The following is a 14,835-nucleotide window of genomic DNA, read 5'->3' as shown; positions in this document are numbered from 1 at the left end:
ATTTGCCGCATTTCTAGGGTAGTATCCTCGGAAATTCAGGATCTATACCGCAGCCACATGAAATCATAGCAGGGATTGGGGGTGACAGTTCCATGCTAAGCTCTGGTCCATATATGGGCCATGTGCGACCAATGGGAAGTGTCGGGGATATACCCCGCGGTATGACCCGGCCGGAGTTATAACCCGGCTGGGAGTTGGTAAACCGGCAGACAGTTAAGAGAGACAGTTAAGACAGATGGCTAAGCCAGATGGTAAATCGGCAGACAGTTAGCCCAGATGATAACCCGGTGGATGTTAAGTCAGATGATAACCCGGCAGATGATAACCCGGCGGATGTTAAGTCAGATGATAACCCGACAGATGATAACCCAGCAGACGTTAAGTCAGATGATAACCCGGCAGATGTTAAGTCAGATCATAACCCGGCAGACAGTCATAACCTGTAAATTCTTCCTCAAACTCTGAATAAATCCTCCTTGTATATGATTCAAATGCGGTCTTCAGCAAAGGTAACTTAGATGAGTAAGTAATCGGGTTCTTTCGACGCGAACTAAAATCTGCATCCAACTCATTTTCCCGAAGACTACGAGAAACCTGCTCACATTCTACAAGGAGTTCTGAGAGACCAAGTCTCCTACGGAATCTTTGCTTGAAGACATTATCCATACCTTCACTCCTTTGAGTCGAGTTCATATCAGCTGTAAATGAGTCACGATACACAGCAGCCCACTTTTCCCTCAACTCATATAGCTTTGCCATCCATTCGTTGTTCTGGAGGTTGTACTGATCCAACAATGCATGCCACTTCTTGTTGAACTTATACTCTGATCTATATTCATAGACACATCTCTTAAAATCAGGTAGAAGCTTCTCAGGATGCTTATGAATTACATGTCCGAGATGTTTAGCGGCATTAAGATAAATGTGCCATAGACAAAGTCGATGACTTGTATTTCGAAACACATATGCAACTACTCCTGCCATGGCCGCATCCTGATCAGTGAAAATTGTGCTTGGATGCTTACCTGACATTGCTGTTAGAAAGGTTTCAAACAACCAAACAAATGACTCAATGGTCTCATTAAATAACAACGCTGCCCCAAAAATTATAGTCTGCTTGTGATGGTTGGTTCCCAGGATTGGAGCAAAAGGCATTTCAAACTTATTAGTTTGAAACGTAGTGTCAAATGATACAGCATCTCCAAAACATGCGTAATCCATGATAGACTGGCCATCTGCCCAAAAGAAATTAGCAATCCGACCATCTTTCTCATCGACTTGAATGGCATAAAAAATGTTGGATCCTCTCTCTGCTTATTTTTCAAGTATTCGAGAAGTGTTTGCAAATCATTTGATTCTAAGTACTTTTTGCGCTCACAACCAATCTTGTTGTTGCAGTCCATCTTTGCGAATGGCACTTTGTCCGGTCCTCCATAAAACGCTACCATGAAGTCATACACCTGGGATGGCTTCATCCCGGCTTCCCGTATTTGGCCAATTAGATGACTGTCCACTTCTATAACACGTCGTTGGGATCTTAGTTTGTGCACCTTATTGGGACTAGCAAGATAATGATTATGATCGGTTACAACCTTTTGAACTGTCCATATCCCCTCTCTGCTAACACTAAACTGAATACGGGCATTGCAATCCGTCCTTGTAGTGTCCTTCAATGACTCAGTTTCTCGATGGCCTTGATTACTGCAAACAATTCTTTTTTGATATATACTACCATCATGTCAACGCTTTGTCTGGTTCTTTCTAATACTAAATCCAACTTTGCCGGCATGTGTGTTGTACATGTCATAGGCGTTTTTCTCTGACTCAAACATTTTCCCAACTTCAGGAACCTACAATACACATAGTTCAAAGTTAAATTTCTGTTACCACAATGCAATGTGAAAAGATAAATTTCGCTCGAATTTGAGCCAAGAGACCGCCGTACCTGAATTGTTTGCTCTCCATTTTCTCCACGACCATCCGTAACCGCGTCATCTTGCTGGCCTCCTCCTGACATGACTTGTGGCGGCGGCAAGTCCTTGGTGCATGTCGTGGCTTCTGACATCGTATACGACGGATGGTACAAGTTGGAGCAGCAACTGTTCTCATCAACGAGGTTTACATGGTGCAAGCCAGAGGTAGAACCACCATGGTCGTCGTTCGAGGCAACGGTGTGAGATTCCGGCATGGCCACTCCCGACCTTCTCCAAGATAGCTCTGCTTCAGATTGCAGCAGCACGGCCGGTAGCGGACGTGGCTGTCCTTCCAGTCCGATCTCTTCATGCGAGGGAGAGGGCGTGTTTTGACGGCCGGCGGACATGGCTATCATTCCTCCTACTGCAGTGAGCGTCGGGCCAGGGAACTGGCGGCTACTCGCATCGCCTGGAGGACGTTCCGGTCGCTCAGCCATCAGAAATTCTCGATTGGATTGATGGAGGATTGGAGGCGGACAAGGCTGCAGCTGCACGCTGTGATCTTATCAGAAGCAATCACGTAACTATGGGAGTCAATATCGCACGTACAGGTTCAGTTTTGGAGCCGAGCCATACGCATGCGTGCAGCGATTGGAGCCGAGCTGCGTATCGCCTGGGGCAAAATTGAGGAGGCCGTGCGATGTTCAGCCTGAACACGTAGCAGGAGATGACGTCCGGGTTGCAAAGGGGAAGGTTTGCTTCTGGTATGCACGGATTTTTTTTCCGGACAAAGAACCTATGTGCATGCAAAGAGGTGGGGGAGGAGAACGTGGGCACAAGGATATAGTGGCTCTAAGCCGATTATTGCAACTGCCCGACGCCTCTTCCGTAGCAATCCAAGAGTAAGACAATTTGATTTTTGCTGTGAATACTACTCCATGAGGTTGTCAGACGCGTCTAGCGATTTAAAAGATCGGACAAAGTTAACAGTATATCTGAGAACTCTTTTTCGTCCGACTATATCATCCAATGTCGGTGCCCGCGTTTGTCTGACAAGTCACCAGGTGCTATCTTTTCTATATATTTCATTAGCACATATTAAATTGTTTGAGAACAATTACTCTGGTCTATGATATTTTTTCACAGGACCATTATTCCTTACAAAGGTGTCGCAAAAATGGTGCGCGTCAGCATTAATTTTGCACTAGCGTTTGTCCGTGCCGCGCTGCTGGACGGATACGTGTGCAAGTCGCCGCCCCCGCTACATCAACACACGCGACTGACTCATTGTCTGTGCCCACGGCTGACTTGCCCGTCTGTGCCGGCTTACAACGCCGCGACCGACTCATCTGTCTGCTCCCGTGGCCGACTCGCCCGTCATTGATTTCAGCTTCATCGCAGTGATCATCAACTCAGTGACAGATAAATTGCGGCTGAACATATCAGGTGAAATGCATCCAGTATATTTTTTACATATTCATTTCTTTAAAAAAGCAATCACTCTGGCTTGCAAGTTTTCCAATGCAGGACAAATTGTCTACTGCAAAAAGGGACTATTATATCACTGAGCTATTGGATAACTCATACCGGTCTATATCACGGTTAAATATGGAGAATCTCAAGCCAACTCCTCAAGTCGTCTTGAGACTCGGGGGCTACAATGATATGACTCGGCAGAATTGGCCGGTTTCAGTGAATTCAAGAATTCCCGATCATTGGAGGGAAGATAACCCGGTCCCGGAGGCTACCGCCATATTGGTGAAAATTTAAAAGCCGTCAAGAAATTTCCGGCTTAAAAAGAAGGATTCCGGTTTAAAATCCGGCTCATGGGAAAGTTGTCTCCCACAAAGCTTTGAAGCTCTCAATATCCGGTTTAAGAATTTCCGGTTCAAAAAGAATTAATCTCTCGCAAGTTCGAGTTCTTAGAAAAGTTAAAGGGACCAAAGAGAGTCTGTTGCAAAAGCACAACTCAAACATAGGTCCCCCCTGAGCACAGCTCAAAATATTGCTTGGGGGCTCTTTTGTTCTAAAGAACAAAGAGTCTATAACCTTGTGATAGGCTATAAAAGCCAGGCTTGGAAGCCAGCTGTATTCACCTAAAACCCCGGGTTATCCTGCCTTTTTAAGTAAGTCACTCCGCCCAGGTAATCCTGGAAAGACCCGTCGAACGTTTGACAAGTCAATCTTATACAGACCCTGAACTTGTCAAAGTTAAAATGACGATTGGTTAATGTGAGGTCCATCTTATAAGGTTTGTAAAATGGATTAACTCAGTGGCCTGGCAGCCCATGAAAAGCCTCTTTTTGGGCCTGCAGCCCATGAAAAGCCTCGCTTCTTGTATGTTTTTCGCAGATTCTTTCTTTTTGAGGTTTATTTGATAAGACTTATAAAGTTTTATGATTATAATTCACCGGTGTTTATTGACCCGGCCTGGTTTTTGACTATAAGTCGCCAGTATGAGATAAGATAATATCCGGTGTTTATTAACCCGGCCTGGCTTTGGACTATAAGTCGCCAGTATATATTTGGATTGCGCCATTGGAATCATGCGCTTATAAATCATTGGGTTATATTATTCAAATCTTTAATAGCCAACATGGCTGTATTTTTATTATGGTTATCAATAACCAGTATTATGATTGAGGTTTTCAAAGTTGCTTTAGCGCAATGGCTATTATTTCACCAATGGATATAATTTATTCTACAATGGAAGGAATAGTCCCGAGTCGCTGCAGGCTTACGACCCGGCACTTGCGGGCTACATTATTCAAGTTGAGATTACATCAAATATGCAAGTCTCATGTCGCTGCAAGCATGCACCATGACACTTGGGGGCTAATGCAAAGTCATTTTTACTAGCCTTACTGAAGACCCGACTCATCACATCATATTGAGCCGGCCCTTGGGGGCTACCAATTGCTCCTGTCAACAATTCAAGGTACACAAGTTAAATCCATTATATTGAAGGGTCCATTGCTTAGTTGATAAAGCACAAAGCTCTTAACATGGTGGACGTGGGTTCAAGCCCTACGATGGAGACTACATTATAAGATGTTATTTTTATTGAAGTATATATCAAGTCCCAGCTCAGTATTACCTTAATGACCTGGCCCTTGGGGGCTACACATCACTGCTCAAATGTACATGATTATATTTACAAAGTCCCTGCTCATTATTGCATAATGACCCGGCCCTTGGGGGCTACATTGGTTGAAGTTTTTATGAGCATAAGGCAATTTCAAGTCCCAGGTTGCTGCAAGCATGACAACCCGGCACTTGGGGGCTACATATGTGGAATACTCAGTTTATGACTTGTCATTGAGATGAACAAATCGGATGTCTTCAAGGTTGTGACATTTATATTGAAGCAAGTCTTAAGTCGTTGCTACGATACCTTCTTAAGACTTGGGGGCTACAAGTGATAGGCATATAAGAGGTGTATTTTCAAGCTTGATGTTAACTACAATTATGACCCGGTGCCATCAATATTTATAAACCGGCAATTTTGGCAATGATAAACTGAGAAGTTCTACATCCTTAAGTCGGCTGAAGATCAGATGAGTATTTCAAGGACCAATATTTTTGTTAAGCATTGGGAGCTGAGTCAAATGAATTATTCTTCATAATATTTCTCTGTGACAAACCAATGTTAGCAAATTGATTCTGAAGCTGGCCTATTGACCCGGATTTTCTAAAAGAAGGAAATGAAAAGGACTTAAGGATGATCAGGATTAGTTTAACATGGATAAATCCAAATTAAACTGGGGGCTAATGTCGGGGATATACCCCGCGGTATGACCCGGCAGGAGTTATAACCCGGTTGGGACTTGGTAAACTGGCAGACAGTTAAGACAGATGGCTAAGCCAGACGGTAAACCGGCAGGTGGTAAACCGGCAGACAGTTAACCCAGATGATAACCCGGCGGATGTTAAGTCAGATGATAAACTGGCAGATGTTAAGTCAAATGATTACCCGGCAGAAGATAACCCGACAGATGTTAAGTCAGATGATAACCCGACAGATGATAACCCGAGATGTTAAGTTAGATCATAACCCGGCAGACAGTCATAACCCGACAGACAATCATAACCCGGCAGACAGTCATAACCCGGTAGATAGTTATAACCCAGCAGACAGAGTCGTCTGGGGTTAACAAGCCCGAGATGTTAGGAAGCCCAAGATGTTAAGAAGCCCATGAAGAGAAGTCAAAATAGTTGAAGTCTTAATCCGAGTTGGACTCTACATGTAACCCGCCCCTTCAACTTATATAAGGAGGGGCAGGGCACCCCAAGAGGGGGGAGAAATAATCTTAAGGGTTAGACACATCTAGGAGAGCCGGTTTACGGCGTCTCCCTCGTGATGATAATGAGACCTAGCCTCAAACAGCATGTAGGGTTATTACCGGATGATGTTTTCCGGGGCCCGAAGCTGTCTAAATCCTTGTCTTGTGTGTTGATCCGCCTCGCGTCTCTCGATTCCGACCAACCCCTTCAAGCTACCGTGTAGATGCGTTGGCCTCACGACTAAGTCCTCACACTAGGACATCTGTCGTGACAATTCCACAACAGGAAGGGCCAGCTCAGAGCCGTTGTTAAGGGCAAAAATGACGGGTGTCGTCTGCCGCCGCTATAATCCGTGCAAATTCACGAGGGATCGGAATTTCTTGGGACCTTTTGCGGTGTGGTTGTGGTCGAACATCGAGAGCGGCACGCATAAGCCTTCACGTAGTTGTGTGTAAACGAGACCAAAACGCATCCCAATGCTAGCCATCGAGAGGGAACAAGTCCTGCTTGTGGACGGAGACCGGGGCCCGCACCTTCATCTGCTTCAGAACTCTGTGCCGCAAGTTGTGCGCCCTAGCCACGAAGGCACGTCCCGTGCACCGCACGCCAACTGGACCCACACCATGCATGCATGCATGGCCACGTAGACAACCACCGTTCAACCTTGACAATGTACAGATGACGCATGCGCACTCATTAGCCATCTAGCCTCCCAGCCACCTACACTCAAACCATGCACCGTTAGCCAGGTTGACCCACACCATACATCCACCATTGACCCCACCACGGTTCGTTGGACCTTCGATGAGTCCCTCCCGTCGGTATGCCAGGCATGCCAAAGAGACACGCGGCTACACATATTGCACACCGAGATCCGACATCATTCACTAGTGCTAGCAAACCTGTCCACATGAGCATCTCTACGCATGGTGGACACTAGCTCATTGTTTGGATCGAGAAGGCTAGCGGCGCATGTTTTGGCCCGGTTGGCTAGGGGTGCATGATATGGGTCCAGATGAAACGCATGGCATCGTGTGGATCAACATTCCCCTCCTCGGTATCGGACATCGGGTATATGGCAAACGAATCCGCGCGGTTGCTGTCGAAGTTTTGTCACATCCATTTGCCATTCCATTGTTTGTAAAGTTTTACAACATATTTTAGGACAAATATAAAACATGACACGTGCAGATGAAACAAGCCTACAAATGCAGTTGCCCTACTGTATGACTTTGTTCTGTGTAAAGAGGGAGCAGTTGCATTACACAATTTTTTGAAGGGAAGTTGCATTACTCCTAAATCATGGCTGTGCACGATCGGGCTATTCATTTTAGTGAGAAGTTGCGTTTTGACGTGGCAGAAGTGGTGGTGTGAACAACACACGGGGAGGAGTGAACGTGGCAATAAATGCGGTTGACTAGCCAAGGACTAAATCGGCTGCTCCGCTTCCCCATAGCACGCTCCGCTTCCCCATAGCATTAATCTCATCGCCGCCCCCCTCTTCCCGTACTCTTCTCCATCCACAAATAGCCACAATCAAGGGTTTTCTCCTCCCACGCCTCACCACTCGCCGTGCACTTCCCGCCGCTGCACCTCCGCCGTCGAGATGCCCAAGCGCACCATGGGAGGGAGGGCCGACGCCATGGCGCATGAAGCATCCAAGCCCCGTGCGAAGCTGCACAAGGAGAAACTCGTCCCCGCTGGCGAGGGGTCCAGCCGGCAGCAGGGCGGCCTTGACGTCGTCGACCACGTCCAGGCTCTTCATCCTGTGCAGGTGGCACCTACGCTAGAGCAGGTGACTCCTCTACCACGCCATCTGCCTCCTCTGCCGCAGCCCATCGTTAACGTCGACGGCGACGACGACGGAGAAGAGGTCAGTCATCTAACTCCTATTTTTGGAAATATCCTAGGTTTCCTTGTTCAGTCCTTTATCTATTTATGGGCATGGCTAGGGTTTCTGATTTTCTTCCATCTATGAAATCTGTACCTAGATTCGTTAGATCCGTTAGGTTTCAGGGCGGATCCACATGGTGTGGGGGTCGGCTCCTCATTGTATAGGTTATCTTTATTTAAGATATACCAACCACTCCGATCTCATGGCTCTCGTGCATCCAAAATGTGTTGATGCCAAATTTTGATAGCCGCAGCACCGGTACAGATGTACAGTAGTGGACCCGAATTTTGTTTTGGCCAAAATTTCTTATATATGGTAGTTGACCAGCATGAAACTGTCCTTGCACAGCCATTTATGTGGGCCCCGGTAGCTGCTCTGGCTCCTCATACGGAGCAGGTGTCTCCTCTGCCGCGTGTGATGCCTCCTGTGCCCGAGCCTGTGGTCATCGGCGATGTCAACAAAGACGACGTTAGTCATCTATCTCCTTTATTTTTTTGTAAAATCCTAGGTGTGCTCTGGTAAGTCCTTTTCTCTATTTTTGGGGAAGGCCAGGGTTTCTTTTTATCTTTGATCGATGGACTCCGTATCAATATTCTGTAGATGTGTTAGCTAACTAGCTAGGTTACATGTGTTGAGCCCTGTATAGGCAATATTTTGATCTAGATAAATTATTCTGCTAATAAATCCACCTACGTTTGGTGACTGTGCTAATACAAATACATAGCTGGACCTTGAAATTGAATTGCCTACGTAGGTGATTGTGAAAATATTTTCTGCAACTTAACGATAACAACACCATGCCTTGTTTATGAAAATGTCATATTGTATGGTCATGAAGTAAATAATCTTCATTTTCTGTCATTCATGTCAGTATTGTCATTACGATGGACAAAGAATCTTTTCACATGAAAAATTTACATATTACTCCTTCCATTTGAAAAATATTGTTGCGGTTTTAGTTTGCAATATAAATTTAAACATTGATCGATCTTTGGTTTAAATGTTCCATAAGTGGTTGCGGCAATGATTTTAAACATTGATTATCTCTAAGCAATGGTTATTTTAGAAAGAAATCGGATATCATCAATGTTTTACTTGAGTTGTTTCAATTAGTTCTTTTGTAGGGTTTTTATCATTTATGCCACCAGTTGTAAACCACTACTCAGTTTTTCCATTAGAAGTTACAGCCGCTCAAAAATGACATCGATTCGTGAGATGCTTACTCAAAAATGCCATTAGATGTATAAAAAATGCCATCATTCTGTTAGATGTTTGCTCAATAATGCCATTACACATTGTTATTTTCATGTAAAACTTATTGATCATCCAGTATGACAAAAAAAGCCTAGACCCACATTTCAGTTCTCTCTATCTCAAAATGATAAGTGTGGCCCCACTAGTGAGGAGTAAGTAAGCGAATAATTTTACAGGAAAATAAGAACGTTGTTGGGATCAAGTGGGCCCACACTTTATTGTAGTGAGATAGAGGGAGAGCTGGCATGTTGGTCCATAGGTATTGATGCCATTATAACATGTCAAAAGAGATTTGAGATCACACTAACATGTTGGTCCATTATCACATGCCATTATAACATATTTTGATCTAGACAAATTATTCTGCTAATAAATCCACCTAGGTTTGGTGACTCTGCTAATACAAATACATAGCTGGACCTTGGAATTGAATTGCCTACGTAGGTGATTGTGAAAATATTTTCTGCAACTTAAGGATAACAACACCATGCCTTGTTTATGAAAATGTCATATTGTATGGTCATGAAGTAAATAATCTTCATTTTCTGTCATTCATGTCAGTACTGTCATTACGATGGACAAAGAATATTTTCACATGAAAATTTTAGATATTACTCCCTCCATTTGAAAAATATTGTTGTGGTTTTAGTTTGCAATATAATTTTTTTAACACCCAAGTATGAAATCCTAGATCCGCAGCTGTGTAGCTAGATTACATTTTTTGAGGCATGTATATGTCATTTTTTGACCTATATAAATTATTCTGCTAATAATCCAGAACAGGTAGCTCCTCTGGCTTCTCTGCCGGAGTAGGTGATGGCTCCTCAGCCTCAGTCGGGTGTTCATCTGCCGCTGGTGTTGCCTCCTCTGCCCCCACCTGTGGTCGTCACCGACGAGAACGGATAATAGGTTAGTCATGTATCCCCTTTATTTATTTATTTATTTATTTATTTATTTTGTAATATCCTAGGTTTTCTCTGGTCAGTAAAAGGCAAATAAGGTATTAAAATGTTGAGTACATGTTTGGTTGCACTTGATCGATCTTTGGTTTAAATGTTCCATAAGTGGCTGCGGCAATGACTTTAAACATTGATTATCTCTAAGCAATGGCTATCTTAGAAAGAAATTGGATATCATCAATGTTTTACTTGAGTTGTTTTAATTAGTTCTTTTGTAGGGTTTTTATCATTTATGCCACTAGTTGTATCCCACTACTCAGTTTTTCCATTAGAAGTTACAGCTGCTCAAAAATGACATCGATTCGTGAGATGCTTACTCAAAAATGACATTAGATGTATAAAAAATGCCATCCTTCCGTTAGATGTTTGCTCAATAATGCCATTACACATTGTTATTTTCATGTAAAACTTGGTGACCATCCAATATGACAAAAAAAGCCTAGTCCCACATATCAGTTCTCTCTATCTCACAATGATAAATGTGGCCCACTAGTGAGGAGTAAGTAAGCGAATAATTTTACAGGAAAATAAGAACGCTGTTGGGATCAAGTGGGCCCACACTTTATTGTAGTGAGATAGAGGGAGAGCTGGCATGCTGGTCCATAGGTATTGATTGATGCCATTATAACATGTCAAAAGAGATTTGAGATCACAATAATGATGTGTAGTGGCATTTTTGAGCATGTGTCTAACGAAGCGATGGCATTTTTTAGCAGTAGAAATTCCTAGTGGCGATACTGAGTTGTGGGACACAACTGGTGGCATAAATGATAAAAACCCTTTTTTCTAAGTACAACATTTGGGATCACTTATTGTCAGAATTCATAATAACTACTTTAGCTAGAATGTTGAATGGTTCAGGAACATCGATAGGTGGGATATCGATCAACAGGGGAAACTTCCACGACGATAACATGGGGACTTTCAATATCCATCATCATAAGCACACAAAATTCTAACCCTAAATAGATACAGCTCAGTAGCTATTTTATCTAGTCATGAATGTAAGTTATAATTCTTTTTTTTGCATTAGTACATCTGTATGCTGCTCTGCCATGTTACATCATCAGTTCATGCATTTTTACGTAATAAGTGAATTTTGTTGCACTAAAGGGCTGTTTGGTTTGTGACTAACTTTGCCAAAGATTGCCACACCTAAAGTTAGGCAAGTTTGACCAACTTAAGTGAGTGTTTGGTTCCAGCCACACCTTAGGCAAGCCACACTTGGGCCCCACATGGCATACACACAAAAAGTGTGGCAAGATTCCCTTAGGCTTGCCAACTTGTGGCTCTCATTTTGATGAACTAACCTTAGGCAAGCTTGGGAAAAATGTGTGGCAAAATGTGGCAATGCTAGTGCTCTCTTCGACATGTATGGTTGATCCTTCATTTTTTTACTATATGGTACTATCCCATTTAGTTGCTTATGTAGCAACTAATAAATTATGATTTATTTTTTCAACATCATTTGAAGATATTTTACGCTGTCATCAATTACATTATGTTTCATAGACTATGTGCCTGGTGATTTCTCATATTAAATATACTTACGCAACATTTTGTACTACATGTAGGTCCTAAGTGACGACGTCGACAGTGACCCAGAAACCCAGAGGATCTACAAGAGGCAGAAGGTGAGGGAGCTAGACAGTGGTGCGCTCGAGAAACGTATCAGGCCTAGAATCGGAAGGGGGCTACGGATGCCCTTACTGCAACAAGCTGATGAAATGCAGCCTGCAGAGTGCCATTTAGCATCCACTCGGAACCTCTCAAGGCAGCATCAATAATGGCTACGCTTTCAGGGTGAAGCATGCCGCGTACGCCGAGTACTTGTTGAGATTGGTTTGAAGATAGAATGGCTACGCTTTAGGGAAGTGCGCACCCTCGTAGCTAGAACTGATGCTCTTTTGGTTTTAACTATGCTAAGTGTTATGGTTGAACTATGCTATACTTTGTTGGTGAACGTTTATGGTTGAACTATGCTATACTTTGTTGGTTTTGTATATATGGAAGCGTTGAACTAAGGTAGACCTATGTTAATTGGTGTGTGGTTTGGCATCTCTGCTTGTTAAACTCGTGCTTATTAATCATCGGCTCATTGAGATTAAGTAGCATAAAACCATGATTGGCTAGGTTCGTTTGAAGCTAGTTAAGCTTGTGAGCGCTCGTTAACAGATTCTGATGTGTTACGATATACATGATGAGTGTGTTGATGTGGTTTTCAAGAAGGAAGATGGTGACTCAAAAAGGAAATGCACTAGTTTGCTGCCTCCAAAAATGGCCGCGTAAGATGGAAATTGGTGTTATGTTGATACTAACGAGCTACTCGTGAAACTCGTTAGATCGTTCACTAAGAAGCGAGCAGTGTGCCCGTGCGTTGCAACAGATCCAAAGTAGAATAATGCATGGTCACAAACTTGAAAGAAAAACACTAGTTTTGGTATATATATCACTAAAAATCTAATCGTATTAAGTTTCACTCAAAATATATTCCTTGTGAATGTCTTGATGAGATTGGTTTGAAGATACTAAGGTGTTTCTGCAAATTGGAGCAAAGAAGTGTGGTCATGTTCCAAAAATGTCACAGCTTACATAACAGTCGTTAGATGCAGATCTGATGGTCAGAAATGACGGATGACATGCGCACCACCATCACAAACTGAGTGTTTTATAGGAGTAGAGAAAAATAAACTTAAATTACCCGGGAGGGGGAGGGGGTTAGTTCATTGCGTGCCCTTTATCGCTCCGCTACCATATTCGGGACATTTATAGCATTTCTAGGGTTGTAACCTCAAAAAATCAAGATCTAGATCACGGCCACATGAAACGGGACCCGATCAAGCCATCGAGAGGGAACGAGTCCGGCCTGTGGAGGGGGTGCGGGGCCCAATCCTTCATTTGCCTCAAAACTCAGTGCCACTTTATGTGGTCTCTAGCCACCAAGGCCCGCCCCATGCATCGCACGCCTGCTGGACCAACACGATGCATGCACACATGGCCACGTATACACCCATCGGTCAACCTTGACAACGTGGACATGACGCAGGCACACTTATTAGTCATCTAGCCACCAACCATGCACGCCTAGCCAGCTATACTCAAATCGTGCACCGCTAGTCAACTGCACATATTGCACACCGAGATTGGGCATCATGCACTATTTTGCCATAAAATGTGTCTAGTTGAGCAGCGTGTTGCCCATGGTGGACATGAGGGCATGGTTCGCATCGAGGTGGCTAGTAGTGCATGTTGCCGGCCGGGTTGGCTAGGGGTACATGATATGGGTCGGTATGAACGCTGTCGCATCGCACCGCACCCGATTCCCCTCAATGGTACCAGATGCCGTAACGACATGCATATGGTAGACGAACCCGCACGATGAGACAAATGTGAACTAACCGCTATGGTTTAGGTGCATGTTTAAATTCAATATTTAGGAATTATTAAATAAATTAAACAAATCAATTGTTTTTACATCAAAGCCGATGACCACTAGTTCTGAATTTACGTAACTTTTCATTTGCCATTGCTTTGTTTCTGAAGTTTTACAACATATTAAAAAATACAACATGACACGTGCATTACTCCTAAATCCTGGTTGTGCACGATCGTGCCCATCTCAAACCTGCCTAGCAGATCAGGGGCGGTGTGAACAACACACGGGGTGGTGTGAATGTGGCCAAAGTAGTACTAATTAAGTCATCCCAAAGTCTAGAGCCGGCCGCTCCGCTTCTCGATTATTAATCTCATCGTCGGCCGCATCGTCCTCTTCCCCATCCACAAATCCATAGACGAGGGTTTTCTCCTCCCACGCCTCACCGCTCGCCGTGCACCCTTCTCGCCGCTGCACCTCCTCCGTCGAGATGTCGCGCACCTCCGCCGTCAAGATGCCGCGCACCTCCGCCGTCGAGATGCCGCGCACTAGGATGGACCACGCCGGGGGCGACGCCCGGGCAGCCGGCGAGGGGTCGAGCGGGCAGCTGGGTCGTCTTGACATCCTCGCCGCCGTCCTGGATCTTCATCCGGAGCAGGTGGCTCCTCCGCCGGTGGAGGTGACTCTTCTGCCGCGGCTGCTGACTCCTCCGCCCGAGCCCGTGGTCGATGGCGACGACGATGGAGAAGAGGTCGGTCATTTATCTTCCTTATTGGGCCAAATCCAAAGTTTTATCTGGTCGGTGCTTTCCTCCTTTTTTGGGGAAGACTAGGGTTTTTGTTTTCCTTTAGTCGAAGAAATCCCTACCTAGATTCTGTAGATGTAGGTTCAGGGGTAGGTCCACATGGGTGCATGGGTGTACATCTCTACACCCCAATTTTTTGGCAGAAAGTTAAGGAAGGTGTATGCAAGGTAAAAGGACTAAAAGTGGTGTGCTTTTTTCCACTAAACTTCATGCCAATTCGTATAAAACTGCTTGCTTCTGGGAGCCCAATTACCATTGATTTCATTCTATGGTCGTGCAGTAAATAATCCTCATTTTCTATCATTCATGTCAGTACTATCATTATGTTGGAATAGAAATTATTTTCACATGAA

Source organism: Triticum aestivum, chromosome 1D (assembly GCF_018294505.1).
Source record: "Triticum aestivum cultivar Chinese Spring chromosome 1D, IWGSC CS RefSeq v2.1, whole genome shotgun sequence".
Classification (NCBI taxonomy): domain Eukaryota; kingdom Viridiplantae; phylum Streptophyta; class Magnoliopsida; order Poales; family Poaceae; genus Triticum; species Triticum aestivum.
Note: the sequence above shows the minus strand (reverse complement) of the source record.